This window comes from Etheostoma spectabile, chromosome 17 (genome assembly GCF_008692095.1).
Source record: "Etheostoma spectabile isolate EspeVRDwgs_2016 chromosome 17, UIUC_Espe_1.0, whole genome shotgun sequence".
NCBI lineage: Eukaryota > Metazoa > Chordata > Actinopteri > Perciformes > Percidae > Etheostoma > Etheostoma spectabile.
The window spans coordinates 13,782,152-13,787,381 of NC_045749.1; positions in this window are offsets into that span (position 1 = coordinate 13,782,152).

Genomic DNA, 5,230 nt, shown 5'->3' on the forward strand with positions numbered 1-5,230 from the left:
CACACTCACGCATGCCCACCCACACTCACGCACACAACCATGCACGCACACACACACACACACACACACACACACATTGATATAAATTTATGACCAGTGTAAAACATATATTGTGTAGGAAAGTGAAGCTTGATTCTCCTCTGTCACTCTTCTTTATTTCTAACTTGTTCTCTGTTCTTTTGATTTGTCCCCCATTTCTTTTATCTCTCTTAGTCATTTTTGCCCTCCACCTACTCCTCCTCCACATCTCATGTCGTTCTGCCCTAGATATTTAAATTATTACCCCGTTTTGATTACTGACACTGACATATTTTCAATGTCTTTTAACATTAACAATGAAGGAGGCATTTTCACCTGAGAAATGAATTTGTTTTTATGTTCATTAAAATGTTGAAGGTGATTTCTGTATTTCTGAGGGCAAGTGTGTGAATTGTGCCATGTGCTGCCCTGTTCAACGCTGTCAGCCAACTCATCTTTCCTGAACAGCTATGCCCTTTAACGTTACAGGACACGGATGGTGACAAAGATATGCAATACGATCTGTCAGTTCATTTTTTTAGACACATAAAAAGCCAATTTGTCAGTTTTGGTTCTTTTGTTTTAAGTTTTGTTTTGACAAATATTAACCATTTGTTATACTTCCTTTTCACATTCATTTGCATTGTGTTTGAAATTTCATTCATGACATGTTGACAACAGTTATTTTCTTACTAACTCTTGATGGTTGGATGAAAGTAATAAAAAGCCTGCAGTGGGCCGGTGGCTTGAACAATCAATGGTTTATGCAGCAAACCATCAAAAGCGGGTGCAGACATGTATGTCACAGCAATGCTTTTCACAAGGATCAATGAAACGCCTACAGCTAAGAGAGAACACAGAGATTTGTCCACATCTGTGATGATTACAGACCCTCTTGAGGTGGGAGGGGCCCTGTTAGCATGCATGTGGGTGTTTGCGTGTATGTCAGGAAAGGAGACTGTCAATTTGTTTCGGTTAGTGGCCCTTGAGAAGCTCAAGGGCTTCCCTGAGAGGATCAATAAAGTCTTCTTATTCTGATGATTCAACGGCTGTGCTGTATGATCAGCTATATCAAGGTTTAAAGAAAAAGTTAGAGGACGGAAAGTTGCTTTACTTACCTTGCTGTCATACGGCACCCGGCTGTGACTGCCGAGTGCCAGCCGTTACTCTAAAGTCAGTCTGGGTCAACGACAGTTCATTTCCAGGCATTTAAATTGTGGCAAAAAAACTAATTTCCCATGTTTTTCCCAAAACCTATTCTTGTAAAAAACGCAAATCACAAATGACAGCACGGTGCTCTGTGAGCTGTCCGTAGATTCATAAGTAAAATGTTCTTGTTCTGTGAGAATTTCTTCAGCTGTCTGGATCTCAGGTCCCAACACTAGTAGGTTTCTCTGCTTTTGCTTTTCTGTCCTATTGTTGCTACCAAGTCTCCAAAATAGACCAGCACAGTCTGCAGGCTCTCATTGTTGAAAAGTACAGTCAACACTGTGGCTTCTCTAGTTGTGGTTTGGAAGGTAAAGTACACTAAAAAGAGGACAGTGCATTTTAAATGAATGTGACAGTTTGAAGAGAAACAGCATCACACAGTGTAACCTCACGTTGCAGGTGGAGAGACATCTTCAGTTACACCCGGAGGACAGGGATTCATGTGTTGGCTGCTTTGCCAGCTTTGTTCAAGGTTCCAACTTTGGAAAGTGAGGGATCAGTGTGAGAGTGAGTGAGGGGGAGTAAATGCAGCAACAATAACATAATCTACAAGGGTTGTCTACAAGGGTTATTTGATGCCAGCATTAAATTTGCTTTCATGTCTTCTGTTAAATATGAACCACTTTAAGGAATGTGAAGATTCACCCTGTGAGTTTTGTGTCCACCACTATTCATTTGGTAACATGTTTTGTTACATTTTTTATTGTTCTAGAAATTTATTTTCAATTTTTAAACAATAATATTTTTAATGGGACTTATTTCCTCAGCAGAAAGTTCTTTCAATGAAAACTTTCCCACTGTGACTGTGTAATCATCCAGAGTAACAGAAAACATTACACACACTGTAATCACCACAAAATCAATTCAATTTGCTTCCACTGTACTGGATCAGAGGTAGAAATCTCAGGGACCGATCTCTCAAAACCTGGACAAAGGAAACCAAAACTGTCTGTGAGAATATCACTGGAAGCAGAAGTGAGCAGTCATTTGTTGCATCTGACCTAAACTACCTAACTATCTTTACATCTTCTCATTTTATATAATTAATAAAGCTGAGTAGAACACTGATATTATAAGTTGAGTAGAACACTGACATTAATCCAAACCATGTGCAAGTAAGAGAAGCAAACAAAAACCAGAAGAAACCTTTTACTCAAATAATTACAGCTCTAAATTTAAGGTTAAAACATATGAAATTAATGTAAAACCATTGTTGTTATATGTATTTACATAGTCCTGGTTATATCAATATAATTGGTCTCTTAACTTGTTAATGTTCCAGAGTTGAGTTTCTACTGTCTGTAGCTTGTTAACAAAGTTCCAGCTCCAGCTGTTAGATGACACAGATATTTTATGGGTTACAATGCTCTTTTAGCTTTTCCTTTTTTGAATCATTGTATGTATGGTTTTGTTTGGTCTATGTGCCAATGTACACAGACTTGATAGATGGGAAAATAAATGGAAATATTTATTTTTGAGGAGGCAGTGTTATGCTGTACATTTAAGATTAGTCCTGTAGAAACAGTGAGAAACTGCATCCTGATTTGTGAGCTTCCATAAAGAATCCAAAGGAAGACAAACACTCGGCTACAGCCTCTTTCAAACAAGAGCCATGTCAGATTTGTCTCTGCCGCGTCCAACTTCTTTTAGCTGGCCAGCAGTGTTGTAATACTGAGTTCATCGCTCAGACTCTCAACTGAACTTGGACACACTTTTCCTGAGCTGTACAACCTGGACATGTCACAAGGACACCCACTGGATACATGTGTTATATAGGATCTGTTATTTTGTGTTTGGGTTTTATTGACGTTTTAATTTTTTCTATTTAAAGTAGTTCCTGCTATTAACAGGCAGTAGCCAAACGCTTTTCCTCTGTGCTAGAGCCAACAATAAACAGCCGACTTACTCGATCTTCTTCATGTATCGCACAATTCGTACCAGCTTGATAGAGAATTCCTTTCAGTCTGGGTATTAGAAAGTCTTTGTTCTAGTTTCTTTGATGTGTTTTATGTAAACGGCAACAGACAACTGGTTTGTCTGCGAGATTGTGTTCTCCTGTAACAATCGATGGGATTCCAGGAAGGCTTCGTTTAGTATGCCAGATGGATGGAAACAAATGCAACAGGCAAACTGCAAGGTGGCTGGTCTTTAATATTCCTCTGGGCTCATAACTTCAGCTTCACAACTTTACTTCAGTGTAATTGGATTTCCTAAGAACTAAGCGAAAGGCACTAGCGCAGGTTGAGAAACTCCAGAGAATCTGGAGCTGGGACCTATGTGATGTGAGATCATATTTACTTTGGATGATGCAGATCTGGTGCTTCGGCCAGGATTGGCGAGAATTTCTTGTGTTGGCTCAGTTGTGGAAGGACTGGCAAGGCCCTCGATGTGAATGGAAATACTAAACTTTTTACATGTTAACATTCTGTGACGATGTTGCTCTGGCCTTGGTGTACAGTAAAGATTGACTAAAGACTGACAACAAATAATATCTTTCTACTGATTATCATCAAACCTAGCTGCCTTTTTCCTCTTTCAGAAAACTATTTTTTAATTGGAATGACAAACCACACTTGTCACATTAAAGAATAATTTTCTGATTGACATGACAGACAAATTACATCTAAAATCTTGCCAAAACCAACCTTTATTTAAAAAAAATCTAGACATACCCAGGTTAAATATTGCCCGCACTCAGTCATGTCTTTTTAGTTCTTTGTGCCTGTACCAGAAAATGTACTTTTCACCCAGTTTAAATTCTTTTAAAATATGGCAAAGATCAAATAATCTTTGTCAAATTTGAAAGCAACACAAATAACTATGAAATAAATACAATCCCAAATATTTGTTGGGTATCAGTTACATCAAAATGCTATTCAGATGTATTGTGGGGGAAATCGCATTGTTTCCAGAAATATTTAATTGTTTGAGGAGGGACAATGTTGGTGGATGGTATTAGGCATCAGACCTCCCTGTCTGTCGCATATGGACAGCGTGCTCAGGCACTGAGTCACACTGCAGCCCAACAGAAGGGTCTCTATAGTGATCGGCCTTATTCTAAAAAAAAAATGAAACACTCTGTGGTATTGGAGATGAAGCAAGTACAGTATAATGGTTTCATCTCCAGATAATGGCATAATTGTTTCTTTCTTCCTATGGTTAGTCACAACCTTAATGCTCCCTCCTTTTGGGTGTCACACGGTACTCAGAACTACATATGGGAACACACCATTCATGGAGGCACCCGGGTAAATCAACCAATTAGGATGTGGGTGATAATCTTGAGAGGAATGGAGATGAAGGGGAACACAGTGTGTGATATGTGGGTGAGGTTTAATGTTGGTGGAGTTTTAGCTTCTCTGGGCCCCGCAGACCAAGGCCCCCTGAGTGTGTGACTCCTTTGTGTCTTATCCATATCTAACATCCATAGTGTTTCTCCTGAGTTTGAAAACAGAATCACACTGAAGGAATTTGGTCTATAGCCATTATTATGTTGTGGAGGGAAGGCCCCCATGTCCATGCAAACATCTGTGTGAAGATGGATGGTGTTGGGACTCATAACCTCAGCAATATTAGCACATGAAAAGTAGTGAGACTGCGGGAGGGCTATTTTAACCGATCATAGGGCCCCCTCTATTAGCCTCCCATTCATTCTCAAACAGACACACACATGCCGCTGTTATTACACAATGCATGTTGGTCACTTTCAACATCCGTAGCAGTGACTACTCTTCTGAGACATTCAGCTGAGTAATTTTGTCATAATTGTGATTAATGTTCTGGCGGGTCACTGGCAGTGTTAAGGTAATTAACAACACTCAGTGGCCCCCCTTCGCATAATCAACAAGTCATTTACAAATCATTTCTTGGGATTTTTCAGAGTGAGAGTGTGCACTTGTGGAAATGGGCTTCGGGTCATCTGATACAAGAAAAGCTATGACTTTGCTAATGTCTCCCTTGGGGAGTGTGATTTTGGTGCACACGGTGCCCCAGGGCAGTGGCC